General features: G+C 39.7%; 1 protein-coding gene across 3 annotated transcripts in view; it reads right to left on the bottom strand.

Moving 5' to 3' along the window:
- Window positions 1-3740, bottom strand: part of gli1 (GLI family zinc finger 1) — a 58180-nt gene extending 54440 nt beyond the window's left edge. For all 3 annotated transcript variants that reach the window (XM_061688213.1, XM_061688215.1, XM_061688216.1), the window contains exon 1: window positions 3413-3740. The gene's annotated coding sequence lies outside the window, so the exon portion shown is untranslated. The remainder of the gene's footprint in view (window positions 1-3412) is intronic.
- Between the last annotated feature and the right edge of the window lie 12887 nt (window positions 3741-16627).

Here is a 16627-nt window from a genome sequence, read left to right as displayed (position 1 = left end):
TGAGCAATTCAGGGAAGCTCCTTTTCTACCCAATCATGGCACCCACCTGTTCCCAATGAGCCTGTTCACCTGTGGGATGTTCCAAACAGGCGTTTGATGAGCATTCCTCAACTTTCTCACTCTTTTTTGCCACCCGTCCCAGCTTTTTTGGAACGTGTTGCAGCCATAAAATTCTAAGTTAATGATTATTTGCGAAAAACAACCAGGTTTATCAGTTTGAACATTAAATAGCTTGTCTTTGTAGTGTATTCAATTAAATATAAGTTGAACATGATTTGCAAATCATTGTATTCTGTTTTTATTTGTTTAACGCAACGTCCCAACTTCATTGGAATTGGGGTTGTAGATTCAAGTGTCTCATTGTGCATTTGCTTACCAAGCATTTTGCATTTTCTTCTTTTAGTGTGCTACACGAAAAACTCCCCTCATACGGTGCGACTCACGAGATGGTGACAATGGCTGAGCGTGGAGCGGCAACCATGAGGCAGATGTTTCGGTCTCGTTGCGTTCTGGCTTTACATGAAACTGGTCCATGGTGCAAAAAAGATTGCTGGCCGCTGACCTAAAGAATTGCGCCAAATAAGATGATCGCGTGGTTATGTACTGTAAGTCTTCAAGTTCATCCCGTGAGGTCGGGTAGGTTGTGAAAAAAACGAGTACCAAGCAACAATCTCTGGTGCTCCTTTGAGAACCAGACCAAAATTGTTATGTACACCCCATGTGTGTTGTATTTTTTTTATTATTTAATATTTTTGGGTGTCTGGACCAGACTAATTGGATTTACATTATTTCCTACGGTTTGGTTTTCCACTGATTTGGTTTTCGGCTGGCTTTTTGGAATGTGTTAATCATGAAGGTTTCACTGTGTAGTGTATTGACAAATGAATCTCTGTATTCACTTAACATTGTCTGTGAGTACAGAGGGAGGCTTTTCTGGCTTTTCTGTCACGACGACGGCAAGGCGGAAGGCAGCGAGCGAGCTGAGCAAAAAGCGGAACGGGAATAAAAGTGAACTGGCGGGACATCCCGAGCATCGTCGTCATCGCCTCCCCTCTTCTGTCCCTGCGTACTTCTTTGGACAGACAGACAGCGGCTATTAAAGCCTGATTGTTTCAGGTTCACAGGGTGTGAAAGGGCCTGATTGAGGGGCTGTGATCCCAGTGAGGGTGGTCTCACTCTCTCGCTCTCTCCCTCCCCCTCCTTAGTCTCTGTCTCTGGAAGGTGGGAGGAAGAAGTGTGTTGGGGGGAGGCAGTATCGCAGGCGTCACGTGGCACGTTTCGGCCCAAAATGGAATCTGGACAAAAACACACCGCTTGTTGCCGTCTGCCTCTCCCGTGTCACGTGACGCACTATCCCCCCACCCACCCCCTACCTTCCATGATAACTTCCTCTACCTTGGACACACACGTGAACCCTCCAATCAGCGCTCTGTATGCTGATAAGCGACTTATCTTGGCGTCTGATAAAAGCCGAGCGGTGGGCCTCGCTCTCTCCCGTGGCCGCTAATAGGAAGACGACTCCTTCCTGTGTGTGCTCTATTTGTTTAAGACAAGTTCCCATTAAGGAGCCTTTTGGCCTTAACACGCTTGATAAAAAGCAGGGGTGTGTGGGGGGCGTGAGGAAGCCCCCCCACACACACCCCACCCCACCAAGCTCTTCACATGTGGCCAAAGGACAAGTGCACCCTCCATACTGTCTCCCAAACGTACCTTCTCAACCTTGACGGGGGTGGGGGGCGACATAACGTCAACTCCAAGTCATTTTGTAGCGTTACTTATGACGTCAATCAAAACAAAGCCGCTGACTGTTGTTGCTGCCCAGATATTCATCGTATTGCATAAAATTCGGTTTATACGTTAGTCATCATCTAGAGTTATCACTCCGTTGTTGCTGTCAACTTCTTCTGCAGTGTATAGATGGCATACAATGCCGCTGACGATTCTTGCTGCTGTTCACATTCATTTCTCATTTCTCCGTAGTGTGATAGTGCTGGGCTTTATTCTCAACTGCTTAGACATAGAATAGTTGATTATAAAAGTATAGTTTTTCAGACCTAAAATGTCTGTGACTAAACATTTCGACAGAGTGCGTTATTGTTTTCACATTTTCATATAAACAGCAGGTAAACTTGTATGAGTGTAAAAAATGCATTTCTTTGGCTTTTTGGTGACTCTTAAGTTGCATAAAACGTCGCAGTTAAAACTTTCCATTATGTGTCTTACGCCTGTGACTCACATTAAGACCGAATGCATTATTGTTTTCACTCTTTACCATGAAGAGACGATACAGTAACTGCAGTCAAATTGTTAAAATACTTTTTCTTTGGCTTTTTGGAGACTAAATTTGCATCAAATGTTGTAGTCCCGACCTCCATTAGGCATACCTAATGCCTTTGACATTCTGCATAAAAGCAGTAGGAAACATGGATTCCCCCCCCCCCATCTTTTCATGTGTGGTGGGTTTCTCATTTATGAAAAATTGGTTAAAAATATTGAAAAGTGATATGTGTACATAGTGCTTAACTTGTTTTTACACGTGTCTGACTGTGAAGAAACTGGAAAAGCGAAATCTCTGTCAAATTGATGCGAGGGGTCTTACAGATTCTTCTTTTTAATTCTACAGATTCTTCTTCACTTTGTATGACAGTTACCGTACAATCTTTTCCAGGGGTGAGAGATTTTAACAATGGTTCATTCACTTTGTAATATTATTTTTTTTCTCACAATTTTTACACACAAATCAAGAATGCTTAAATCGCAACTAAAAAAAAAAGGTTTTACGACGGTGACAGCTGGACAGAGTAGTTCAATTTCCATTATTTGCTACGGGGGACTAAAATTGACGCTGTATTTAACGCTGCAAAAATGTGCACCCTCGAATGCATCGCCTTGTTGTTTGAATGCAAAACAATTGAGTTATCTCTATTGCATGTGTGCGCACCATCCAGCCCACGCATGCATGTGTGTGTGTGTGTGTGCGTGTGTAAGTGTGTGTGTGTGTGTGTGTTTGTGTGTGTGTTTTAGCACTTTTTGCAGTAAATAAATACGTGCTTTATTAAATCCAGTAAGGGTCCTAATCTGGCCACAGATTAGATTAAAAACCCACTTGAATTCAGATTAGGCCTCAACCTAGAGGTTGTGCACATCTTCAGGCAGGAGTGTTGTTTTTAAAGGGGGGTGGTAGAAAAAAAAGACAGAGGAGGGAGAGGCAAGGGGGGGCACATTTGGGAATGATATTGGCACCTCAAGCATTTCAGGTTACAAGGAACAGCTGTTGGACACACACACACACGCACACACACATTACACTACAGTTGATGGACCCCCACCCAAAAAAAAAAGTGCACCAACTGAAGTCACTCCATCACATGAAGAAGTGATGCAGACAGAAAAAAAAGTCAATTTTCCTTACCTCAACCTGCATCAAACTTCCCAAAGTCCCTGGAAGAGCTTTGCGAGTTCCACTTTTCGCTCCTTGTGCGCTCGGATGCGAGAAGTCCGGATTGTTTCTCCCCACGCACGCGCGGTGTTATCCTCTTTGTTTAAAACTTTGTCCGTCTTTCTTCTTGTTCTTCTTTTCTTTGGTTTCTTTCTCTTGTTTTTTTGTTTTGTTTTTTTTTTTGTTTTTTTTTTGTTTTTGTTTTTTTAGGCTAACGTCGTCGCTCGGCTTCCCAAGTGGAAGCAACAACGTCGGCGGCCCATGTTCGGCAGCAACAAGGGAGTCCCGCAAGTTGCCTCGCTCGGCTCCTCCAAATGCGTAAATGCGCCCCCCAACCCAACTCCACTCCCCTCCTTCTCTCTTGCTCTCCTTCCCTCCCTCCTTCCATGCCTCCACATTCTGCGGACCACCCCGAAACAGGAAGTTCACTTTTTTGGGTTGTTTTTCTTGGAGGAAAAAGAAAAAGAAAAGAAAAGGAACAGACAAGACGATGCTGCGTCTCTCCGTCACTCTTCCATAACGTTCGCAATGCACGCTTGTAAAAAGTGACACATAACTTCTAAATACCTTTTACAAAATAAAAATACAAGTATTTTTATTTTTTACACGTGTCATAAATCAAATCAAGCACGTATAGTAATTTGCTAGCATAAGTCATTTGAATATGTGAGTGTTTTTTATTTTTGTGTTGTTTTGTTTTGTTTTTGTTTTTGTTTTCTAAAGTTGTAAATTCAAGCGTGTGCGGCTGCCTGCCTGCATGTATGTGCGGATGCTGCATGCACACGTTGCTCCGGAATCGACGGCAAAACCCGGACTGGATCTGATTTACGCATGTGTTTGTGCGCCAAATTTGTCACCAAATTTGCGTAGTGCTGTACACATTGGCGCAGTCGAAAGAGAAGCAAAATAATATGAGCTGCATCGGCAGCTGTGATAACAATGCTCCCTTTTGTTTGCGTGTCAAAATGTGCGTCGCCTGCTCTTCTATTGCGTGTTTCCGTGCAGTGCCGCGATTTACGAGTGTCCGTCTTTACGTGACCACACTCGTGACTCAAAACACTCTTATCTCAAATCAACTTTCCTCATTTGAATAAATTCATGGAATTAAATTTGATTTTTATTATATTATTGTCATTTTTTAAAGACTGAAAATTAGCACTGTATAGTAAAATATATGAATGAAGACAAATGTCAATAAGAGGCTTTGTGAAAATCTTACACACACATTGTAACAGGAAGTGACGTGTCTATATGCAAATGATTAACACTGTTTTTCATCCTGACAACTTAAATATGTCGTCTGACCTCAGTATACGTCTCTGCCTGCGCCCCATCAAATTGGCCAAAACCGCTAGCCTACGCCGACAGTTAGACGTAGTCCGAGCAGACGAAAATGCAGATCCACTTTCTGCCACCAGCTTGTCACTGTGCCTTGGACACGCACTTCTGCTGCTCCGGAACGCCCAGCTCGGCGCAGACCGGTCTGCCAATTTGGCAAAAGCCTTGCGCGAAAATCAGAATCCGCCGCCATTTGCGCCCCGCCACAGATGCGCTGTCTACAATAACAGAGTTAACTGCTACCTCAGTATACTTCGGAGTTTAAAGTAAATAAATAAATTACTCGGATGTCTTGTATTCCATATGAAGCTATGATTTGAAGTACACCATTTTTTTAAATTTTCCAGACATACTATGTATTTGCTATTTGCTAGCGCTGCCTCCATTGTGTGTTGCTAACATTGCTAGCGCATCTCGTTGTCAGTATAAGACGTTGTCTGTGAGTATTTGCCGCCGTTTTGTGTCGCTAACATTGCTAGCCCATCAAGTTGTCAGTGTTGCTAGTTGACTTTGTGGCTAGTTGCCTCCATTGTGTGTCGTTAACACTACTAGGACATCTCGTTGTCAGTATAAGTCATTCTCTGTGGGTAGTAGCCACCATTGTGTTTTGTTAACATTGCTAGCGCATCTTGCTGTCAGGGTATGTCATTTTCTGTGGGTAGTTGCCGCCATTGTATTTTGCTAACATTGCTAGCACATCTCGTTGTCAGTATAAGTCATGCTCTGTGGGTAGTAGCCACCATTGTGTTTTGTTAACATTGCTAGCGCATCTTGCTGTCAGGCTATGTTGTTTTCTGTGGGTAGTTGCCGCCATTGTGTTTTGCTAACATTGCTAGCGCATCTCGTTAACAGGATAAGTCATTCTCTGTGGGTAGTAGCCGCCAATGTGTTTTGTTAACATTTCTAGCGCATCTCGCTGTCAGGGTATGTCGTTTTCTGTGGGTAGTTGCCGCCATTGTGTTTTGCTAACATTGCTAGCGCTTCTCGTTGTCAGTATAAGTCGTTCTCTGTGGGTAGTTCCCGCCATTGTGTTTTGCTAACATTGCTAGTGCATCTCGTTGTCAGTATAAGTCATTGTCTGTGGGTAGTAGCCGCCATTGTGGTCTGCTAACATTGCTCGTGCATCTCGTTAACAGTATAAGTCACTGTCTGTGGGTAGTAGCCGCCATTGTGGTTTGTTAACATTGCTAGCGCATCTCGTTGTCAGGGTAAGTCGTTTTCTGTGGGTAGTTGCCACCATTGTGTGTTGCTAACATTGCTAACACATCTATATGCTAGTGCAGCTAGTTGATTCTGTCGGTAGTCCATTGTGTGTTGCTATTTGTTTTGGCAGCGTGCTGGGATGACTGTAAGCATGCTTTATGCATATGTAACAAGCCAAACGTACCCTCGTATCACCAATCAAAATAGAAGAGGGAATGACAGAGCCCCATTGTGGTGTCCGGCCGCTTAAGTAACTATTTGTTTCTATTGGCTATGATTTTCTCTCCCTCTCGCTCTGCTGCGTGGCCCTTGGATATTATTTCAATTCCTCGGTAAGAGGATCACAGCCTGCTCCATATAAAGTGTTTCTTATTATTTGCTGGCCATAGCTCCTCTGCACTGTCAGTGTGTTCACACAGCTTCTGAGATGTTTTGTAGCTCCACAGTGATGGCTGTAAGACAGATAATGATCACTGCCTGTCTTTCCACTGACTTGTCCTTGTAAATTGCGAAATGGAATAGCTTGTAAATCGTTGAGGTTTTTGTCACGTTTCGGATTTTTCTTTACTGCCTCATTCTGCTCTTCAGTATTAATTATTTTTAGTCCAAGTTGGAGCTGTATTTGGTTTAACTGCACACATGATTTCAAACATGATTTGGTAATATTAAAGCCACTGCAGTGCATTAAGGTCATGTTTAATGGCATGCATAGTGTGGTTGACATTTTTTACAGTGTGGACCCTTCGGCATGGACATCTGTGAGAAAAAATGTATGAAAACTATCCACAAGAATTTAATCGGAAATTGTACGAAAAGTTGCAGCACTGTCTATGTCAAAAGACAATTCTGCAAACACTACAAACTTTGTTTTGCACTAAATTCTATTAAAATGCAACAAAGAGACTTTCAAGGTTGCAAATATTTCAAAAAATGTAATATTTCATAATATTTTAGTCATCTTTAGTGATACTTTTGTGATTAAAAGCAATAATTTTGATGAAAAAATGTCTGCATCACTGTGGTTGATCAGAAGAAAGAAAACTGTAGAAAAAAACTAATATTTTCTTATAATGTCATTTTATTGATGAAATGTAGTTTTTGATATTTAAAAAAGAATATTTCACCTTTATTTGCGCAATAATTTACATTTTTAAAAACTTCACTCAACTTAAAATTATTATTATTATTATTATATTATAATTTTGAAATATTATCATATTGACATTTTATTGATTACATTTTTCTTACTTTTTTATATTTAAAAAATACCTTTAGTTGCAAAACAATTAAACGTTTTTCAACTTCATTCAACTTAAAATTCTCACGTTTTGATTTTCTTTCATACAATTTTGACTTCAGTCAACTCTAGTGATGTTTTTGAGGGAATGAAAAAGGGAATGTCATCATTCCCACATCACTGTGGCTGAACAGAAGAAGAAAAAAGTACAAATTTAAATTAACATTTTTCTTGTGAGTTTATTGATGAAATATGTTTAACTTTTTTCATGTAAAACAAAAATGGCTTTATTTGCACAACAATTCAACTTCAGTCAACTTAAAATTCTCATTTTCATTTTGTTATTGTGCTGTTTCAACTGCAGTCAACTGGTTTTATGATTTTTTTTTAAATGTATGTGAATGTCATAATTCTTACATCACTCTGTTTGAACAAAAGAAAATGTAGAATTACAAGGAAAAAAACATTGTTACACTGAATTTGTTTTCTAATTTTATGAACAAAATATTTTCTTAATTTTTAAAATATATTATTTTATTTACATATTATTTAACATTATTGAATGAAGTCAGCATATATGTAAACTTTAATTGCGTAATAGTACGTCTTTTTGTGTAAAATTTTGACTTTATTCATTCAATTAATATTTTTGCTTCTTAAAATTTATTCTAAAAAAATAATAATTCAACTGTGTAAAATCAAAGCTTCATTTCACAATATTTACCTTTTGTGATTTTTAAAATATATATTTTTGTATTCTTAGAAATGTAAATGAATGTCATAATTCCACATCCTGAGATTACAACTATGATTACATCTTGTAATATTTTGACTTTATCCTCATAATATTCTGACATTAGTCAACTTTAGTGGTATTCAATACGATTAAATATTTTTTTTAAAAACACATTAACACATTTTTCTTCTATGCAGAAACACGCAGTCAGCATGAATCCAATCACGGAGTAATATCTTAGCCTAATACCAAAATAAGTGGCTTTAAAAGTCAAAGCAGGGAGAGTCAGTAGTCGAACAGTTGGTGACCTGGATGAAGGCAAGAGTCCTGTGAGGCCTTGTGAACTGTAACAGTAGCATTTTGTCAATGAGAGTCTCGGGACTTTAAGTCCCCCATATAGCCGCCAAAGCTGAGAGTTCTTGGCCCCCGAAGCAGCTTGCAGATGCTGGAGCCATATGCTGGCCCTCACAATCCCGCGCCGCTTTGTCAATGGACGGGATTAAAGGTGAACGGGCAAATCCAGTCAGTGCATGAGTCAAAGTATAGTCGCTGAGTTTTGCTATTTCGGTCATGACTCCATTCTGCTCGGGAAATAACGCAATATACAACATCCACCATCACTCCAAATCTATTTACTTCATACTACTGGATGAGCGGAAATGCCTTTGTAGCATTGTTTATTGCAGAGGCACTGTCGGAAAATTCCAGTATTAAATAATGGATCCATCTCCATTCCAAAAGTCTCTATAGACTTCCTTTTTTTCTATTTCGTTTCATATATCATTCAGACAGACTTGCAGTCCTCAGCATTAGGCTATGCAGTTTTTGTACAATTTTAAAATGTTTGTTTTCCTCAAGTTTTTAAGATTAACATGATGGAGAGGTGATTTCTTACTAGCTAACATATCAGAAACAGCTCATCACTGCAAAATAAAAGCACAATAATAATGCGGCTTGTGCGGGTGTACCTAATGTTGTGGCATTATTCTTACAGTTCTTGCCCATGGCTCATCAATTGATTTGAACATCAATTGAACAACTGCAGTTAAGCGCCAGTTTCAGAAGCTTTATGGACCTCACACTGTTCCAAAACGAAGTACAGTTTACGCATTCCATGGCAATTTTCGGTAACTTGGCTTTCGAAACTGCTACTACCACCACCGATGATAGCACCGAACCGAACTGCTAGAGCAGGCGTTAGCGCAAAAAGCTAGGGAAAATCTATCCGCACAGATGCACTGGAACTCAATATCAACAAAAGCTCAATTCAGCAGATTCTTCACACGTGATGAAGGTTTACCCGGACCGATTTCAGGTTGTTGAGCATCATAATCCTCCGCTTGAAGCCTTTGAACAACTTGAGGTCGGTACGGCTTGAGTTTTATCACTCTCCAAATCATCTGTTGAATCCAGTTTTTGTTTATGCTAAGTTCCAAAGCACAAACGCCCGCTCTAAGAGTTCAGTGTTTTCATCAGTGGTGGTAGTAGCAGGCCTTCCGCCACATGGTTTATCAAGAACAGATCCTGTTTCGAGAAACTTATCAGGGACAGTGTTAATTGTATAATGCGTTGGAGCAGTGTGACGGCCATAAAGCTTCTCAAACTGGCGCTTGAACTGCAGTCGGGGACCCAAAAACTTCCTGCCAGGTGGCAGTTATTTTAAGAAAAGTCTATAGTGTCTTTTGGGGCATCCTGCAGTATACAACCACACACTCACGCGCCCACACACACACTATTAATAGCTGCCCATCAAAGGTACCTTAAATGGACAGTTAATGCTCGAAAACCCTTGAATATGTTAAAAGTAATTCTGCGAAAAAGAGTGAAAAATTTAGGTGTGATAAAGGGGGCGGGGCGGGGGCGGCGGGGAAATAGAAATCTTGAAGGGGACAAATGCGTTTTCGCAGCACTGGACAGTGGGGTGAAACCCTGCTTGAAAACCACAAATATTGATCAGAAGAATTTTGCAGATTCTGTCATGTTGTGAATGGAGCACATGGAGAGAAGAGGTGAGTGAACCAGACATCTGTCCACTCCCAAAGCTCATGCAGGTTTAAGACGGATTAGAAAGACGGCAAGTATCGCTGCAGGTAAACCAAAGATGAAGCTCCTGGCCAAGACGGTCTTTTTAGGAATCAAGTAAAGCTGCCAATGTAAAACAAGCTTCACTTTTTTTTTTTTTTTTTTTACATTTCCTTTCAATGTAAAATTTTGCAGGCTACCAGATGCAGCAACATACAAAGATGTATTAAGAAATGTTATGGTCAGAAAAAAATATATATATTTTTTTAAATTGTAAGAATAATGAAGTATTTGTACAAGGAAAACATGATTTTACAAAGATATTCATAGTTACAAGAGAAAAAGTGGCAATTTTATAAGAATATTTATTATAAGGCGGCATGGTGGCCGACTGGTTAGAGTGTCAGCCTCACAGTTCTGAGGACCGGAGTTCAATCCCCGTCCCCGCCTGTGTGGAGTTTGCATGTTCTCCCCGTGCCTGCGTGGGTTTTCTCCGGGCACTCCGGTTTCCTCCCACATCCCAAAAGCATGCATTCATTGGAGACTCTAAATCGCCCGTAGGTGTGATTGTGAGTCTAAATGGTTGTTTGTTTGTATGTGCCCTGCGATTGGCTGGCAACCAGTTCAGGGTGTACCCCGCCTCCTGCCCGATGACAGCTGGGATAGGCTCCAGCACGCCCGCGACCCTAGTGAGGAGAAGCGGCTCAGAAAATGGATGGATGGATGGAGAGTTATTATAAGAAAAAGGGTTTTTTTTTTTTTGAATAAAGCAATTACATTTTGAATGGAAACAAATGAAAATCTATTCCAAAAAATGAGAAAAAGTGTGTCTTTGTCATTTTAGGAGAATAAAGTGATATCATGAGGAGAAATGTAATATTACGAGAATGTTTTCTATTTGTGAGGCATTTTTTTTATTATTCGTGAGAAAAGACGGTGAATGTTATGATAATAATGTAATAGTGAGGAAAAAATTTATATGATGAGCATAAAGTGAGATTTTTCAGGGGAAACTTAAAAATATGAAAACAAAGACTTCAAAGTTGCATGAACAAAAAAGTAGGGTTTTTTTTTGCAAAAAAAGATTCAATATTTACTTTTTTAAAATAAACTTTTATATTTTATGTATTTATTTATATTATGAAAATGGGATCATATTTTTCCCAAGACATTTTTTTTTTTCGAGAAGTCATGATAAAAAAAAAAATCAAAATTCCCACACAAAGGTATGTCTTTTGTCTTGTAATATTACATTTTTCTCATAAAGATTGTTTTCGATAGTACCATTAATTTTCTTATTAACCATGGTTTTCTCCGGGCACTCCGGTTTCCTCCCACATCCCACAAACATGCATGGTAGATGAATCGAAGTCTCTAAATTGCCCCTGGGGGTGAATGTGAGTGCGAATGGTTGTTTGTTGATGTGTTCCCTGCGATTGGCTGGCAACCAGTTCAGGGTGTACCCCGCCTCCTGCCCAAAGGTAGCTGGGATCGGCTCCAGCACGCCCGCGACCCTTGTGAGGATAATTGGCTTGGAAAATCAATGGATGGCTGTTGATTCCGCTTTCAACCCCGTTATGTTCGATCCTTGGATACTTCAGAAATGTTCATGTGTCAATGTGTGTTCAGTCATTGCAAATGAAAAAATAATGGTAAAAATATCTAATTTAAAAAATGAACAAAAATAAGATCACAGTAGACATTTGTTCCAAAGATTTGTATTAAATAATATTTTTGAACGGCTCAATTTGTCCCTCATCACACTTGGAGAGTTAAATCGAGCAAAGTAAGTTTCATACCAAAAGCGTCTTTTCAATTTGACCTCGAAAATAGCAGGAGGGTTCATTAGCAGACTGGGAGATCTTTGAGTGTCCCGGGCACAAAGTGAGGATGCTGATCTTGTCCGTGCAGGTTGTAAGAGGGGGCAGAAAGCATCTGTTGCTAAGTCGCACGGCACCTGGACACCATTCCCACATGCAGCAAAATCCAGCAGATTCTTTTAGGGGGATTTGTTTTTCCATTGCAGATGGTCACTTGCACGTTTTCTTCATCCCATTGGTCCGGGTCCCGCAGTGACAGTGGCTCATATATAAGGCGACACTCTCGCTCTCTCTTTCTCTTCTTGTGTGCTGCAAATCCTGGGCCCACGCTCCTCCAGAAGACTTGCAACTGCAGGTAAGAATTGGACACTGCTTGTTTCGAAATCAATGCAAATGCCTTAATGGTGCATGCATGTGTTTGCACTGCAGATATTGTAAGGTGGTTGCACTGGAGCATTTTAGCTGGTAGAATAATATTTCAAAAGTCACTGGCCACAACATTAGGTACGCCTGCACAAGGCATTATTATTATTGTTGTGCTTGTATTTTGCAGTGATGTACCAAAGCACTGAATCATGTTAAGAGCTGTTTCTAATATGTTGGCTTGTAAGAAATCACCTCGTAACAATCATGTTAATCTTAAAAACTCGAGGAGAGCAAATATTTTAAAATTGTACAAAAATTGTTTGACCTCTTTTTTTTTCTTGTTGAACAGTAAGTAATACAGTTTCTTTAAATTCAAAATGCAATCTAATAATAATATGTAATAATACTATACAATACAACATAATAATATGGTAATAATAATTTATTTAATTTCTGGGATTTTAATTGACTTAATTCCTTAAAGTTTTCATATATATTCCCAAAAGTATATATTAAAAGAAAATATTATTATATATATTATTTTAAAAAACGGTCAAGCATGTAGTGATTCATTTGGACCTGCAACATTTTTGATCAAATTTAAGACAAATGTCACATAAAATTCTTCTATTTTTATCTATGGTATTTTCCATATATATATATATATATATATATATATACACACACACACACACACACACACGCATACCAAATAATCAAACATAATAGGAATTTCAACCACACTAACACACATTGTAAAATTGCATTGATATCAAATTTGATCTTTTTTAATTAGAATCATCTATATTAAAAGCTGATTTCTTCTGAATGCATGAGCCTTGCGGTCAACGTGTCTTATCTGTTACTACAGTGGATTCCCATTGTGATCACGGTAGGTTATCTTATCTTGCTTTATGGCCGTGGCAGTGTCTGTCATCTGCTGGTCATTCATTGTAAGTGCATAAGAAAGTCCTCAAAACGGCAAGTACAGCAACAGATGGGACTATCTGCGTCCACAGCAGTGTTTTAGGGCCCGTCAGGGACACAGTTCAGTTTTTGTTTTGCAATAGAACATGTAACAAGGCGGCATGGTGGACAACTGGTTAGCACATCTGTCTCACAGTTCAAATCCGGCCTCGCCTGTGTGGCGGTTGCATGTTCTCCCCGTGCCTGCGTGGGTTTTCTCCGGGTACTCCGGTTTCCTCCCACATCCCAAAAACATTAATGGTAGGTTCAGAAAAGACTCTAAATTGCCCGTAGGTGTGAATGGTTGTTTGTCTCTATGTGCCCTGCGATTGGCTGGCGACCACTTCAAGGGTGTACCCCGCCTCTTGCCCGCAGTTAGCTGGGATGGGCTCCGGCACGCCCGCGACCCGTGTGAGGAGAAGCAGTAGAGAAAATGGATGAGTGGAACATGTAGCAATCTGTGAACACATTAGTTAAGCAACACATTTTCAACGCACAAAGAGTCACGAGAGTTAAGAGTAAAATGTTGAAGGGGGTGAGGGTATGGGGGAGTATTGTTTTAAACACACTGCAGGAAATACGAGAAACAGGTGTGCTCTGGAGACACTGCCACTAGAGGGCAGCATTGCTCAACGATAGGAATGGGACTGAAAAGTTCAGCATCCCCAGGATCCTTGACCACTGTACAGTATTGTATAGAAACACAAGTTTCATGTACTGCATTAAACTTATAATCATAGTTATAATAATAATAATAATAATACACAGCCTGGGTATATAGTTGATCAAATTAATAATAAAACAAAAATCACCCCAATTTTTATTGAAAAAACTATTTTCTTTTCATTTGATGTCTATTGGCAAAGTGTGTATCAAGAAAGTACGTACATATTCACCACTAAGAGAAAATCACTTCCACCGTGTCATCGTGTTATTATTATATTACAGTTGAAAACAACCATCGGGCAGTATGTTCAGCAGGAGCACTTACGGTTAAAGTACATGAAGTTCAACAAGCTGTTTGTTACCTTGCATTCACTTGGCCCCTGTGAGAATCAAGGTCATGTGTGTCATCTTCAAATTGATGAAACACTTTGCAGCATGCACAATGTCAATGAGTGATGAAAGTGGCGGCAAGTGTTAAAAAGTGAGGCCGGCCGGTGTGCAATAACCTGATTAGGTGTTTAGTCCTGCTTGACAGAATTAGCTCCCCCGCAGGAACAGGAACTTGTGCTGTAAGAGCTGAGGGTGAGGCTGGAACAGCACGGACAGCGACATTAATTCCCTCAGCTTGTGCTTTCTGGAGATCCTGGACTATTTGCATTCGCACTTTCCATTTGGACCTTAATTTCCACACTTTCAATGGTCTGCATACGTGTTACATCATGTATTTACATCATACGCAGTGGTCTGTGCGCTACTATTGTGCCTGTGCCATAATTACATCATAGTCAATGTGGTCCCTGCACCTCTAATGTATTTACGCCATAATCAGTGGTCTGTCTCTTATGTTCCATTTTCAGACAGTGTTGGGAAGCTTACGTTGGAAATATAGTTACAACCGATCTTGTTGAAAATGTAATAGTAGAGTCACTATTTCAATGACTTTCTCAAAGTAATATAACGAATTCTTCTTCGAAAATGGAGTAAAGCCATAGCTCATTATTTTGGAATTACCCACATATTTACACACATAATAAACTGATAACAAAACATGATAAAGTGCAAGTAAAAACATATTTATTGCATTATATGTGTACAGCATGTGGAAACCCACCATACCATACCATGTTGACCTCATGACAAAAGTGCACAATTTAGACAATATCGCTTCATATGACAACCCAGATAAGTGAATGTTCCATAAATAAGTCAACAATTATAAAGATGAGACTGTTCAAAAGTAAATGTTCTTTCATGTGTTAAAAAGTGTACCTATGAGTCTAACTTTTCAAAATCTCAGACAATCACAAGTGTCGGTTTTAGAAGGAGGAAGTGATATGAAAACAATAAGAGCTTTTCCAGCTCGTTTTCAAATGTAACTAAAATTGTAATCATGGAAATTTTACCAAGCAACTGTAATTTAATTGCATATTTTGTCTCAGCAATTTAGTGGATTAAAATTACATGAATTTTGTAATTAAAATACGTAATCTTATGACAACACAGAGTTTAGACCATATTTACATTGTAGTTAGCGGTCTGTGCACTCCTGTTGTGCCAAATGTGTACTATATTCAATGGCTTGCCATACCATATTTCATGATTTGTGCACCTCATGTACCATATTTACATTGCAATCAATTGTTTATGCACATCTACTGTGGCATACATACTGTACACCATAGTCAATCAACTGAGCACCTCTAATTAGCCATATTTACATTACTTTTAATGGTATCCGCGCCTCAAATATCAATTTACACCCGAGTGATTTTAGGTCAGTCGACTTGGGATTTTGAGTGATCACAGTAAAGCATGCAGGCGTCAATTTAGTTGGATTTCGCCTTGTAGTAAATGTCTCCAAGTGCCCCACATTACTTAATATATGCTATTGGTGTAGCCTATTAGTCAACACTAGTCTCTCGCCATTTTATCAACAATATATGAGCATTTCATCCATTACACCAGCATCCACTTCGAGAGTCAAGCAGCCTAAAAGAGTAAATACAACATGACATTATTAATACTAACAAAATGGGTTTCAGTCTAGCGAAATCAAATGTTCTCTATTTCAGGCGTTCTCGACTTCTTGGATCCAGTTTTCTCCGACCAGTCCATGGAAGATGCAGTGTACTGTTGTTGTGGTTAAGGCAGGCGTGATGTAACGTAGAGATTTAACAGATAACTGGGTCTGTCCTAATGGGATCACCCCGTGGATTTAAAAGTTATTTCAAGTGCTGCCGCCATCGTAACATGAACGTCGACCACATTAGACCTACTTCAAACCTTACTTATATCATGTTTGTTGTATTCGCACATGAACATACCTTTGACTGTACAGTGACATCCCCGCCCATTTGCGGTTTGCGACTCACGAATAGACCTATTCGTGTAATCATTGTGTATTTTTGTGCTCTTTCTATAGTGCCACAAGATGCCGCCAAAGCTCTGCCTAAAAGGAAAGTAATCATTTTGATTATGCAAGTATCTTGAAGTGATACATCTCGACTGTTATAGCAGAAACTGGAGGACGGGTACCCTGGGTTATTGTTATTTTTTGGGTGGGGGCTGGAACGGATCAATGGCCTTTCCATTTGGTTCAATGGGGAAGGATTATTTGAGATATGCGTTTCAGCAACTCTGGAAGTCCTTTGATGAAAATCCTGACAAATACAAATAACAATGCAGTATTACAAGAACACTGCAGTAAGAGTAACAAGTAGCGATGAACATATTTTAGCAAGAAATATGAGGTCGACACATATGGTATGCTTTCGTGGGCCACGTAAAATACGCGGCCAGCCAGATCAGTCCCCAGGGCCTTGAATTTGACCCCT

Source organism: Phycodurus eques, chromosome 10, assembly GCF_024500275.1.
Source record: "Phycodurus eques isolate BA_2022a chromosome 10, UOR_Pequ_1.1, whole genome shotgun sequence".
Taxonomy (NCBI): domain Eukaryota; kingdom Metazoa; phylum Chordata; class Actinopteri; order Syngnathiformes; family Syngnathidae; genus Phycodurus; species Phycodurus eques.
This window is presented reverse-complemented; position numbering and strand designations above follow the sequence as displayed.